Consider the following 357-nt stretch of genomic DNA (forward strand, 5'->3'; position numbering starts at 1 on the left):
TTAAAGAATCGTAAAGATACTGATAATTAAATTCCTTCGGCAAAAAAACAATTTTGGCGAAGTTTCCTTGAAATTTCGGGCCTTTGAACCGCTTCGGAACAAAAAAGGCCAACATTTCGCTACCATCTTACTCTGAGGTTTCACTCGTATTTCATAGACATTGCTTGTTATTTACGGCTTCCTTTTAGCCAGTTTTATAATCACATATACAGTCAATTACTACACTGCATCTACTGCTTCCTTGGTGTGGCAACATACCATTCCTCATAACATATTTCAAAACGGGTATTCAACTCTACGGTGAATCCAGAAAATGTAAAACGTGCCAAACACATTGGCATTTCATTTCGACAGTAG

The sequence above is a fragment of the Pavona decussata genome, unplaced genomic scaffold (assembly GCF_977016875.1).
Source record: "Pavona decussata unplaced genomic scaffold, jaPavDecu1.1 SCAFFOLD_158, whole genome shotgun sequence".
Lineage (NCBI taxonomy): Eukaryota > Metazoa > Cnidaria > Anthozoa > Scleractinia > Agariciidae > Pavona > Pavona decussata.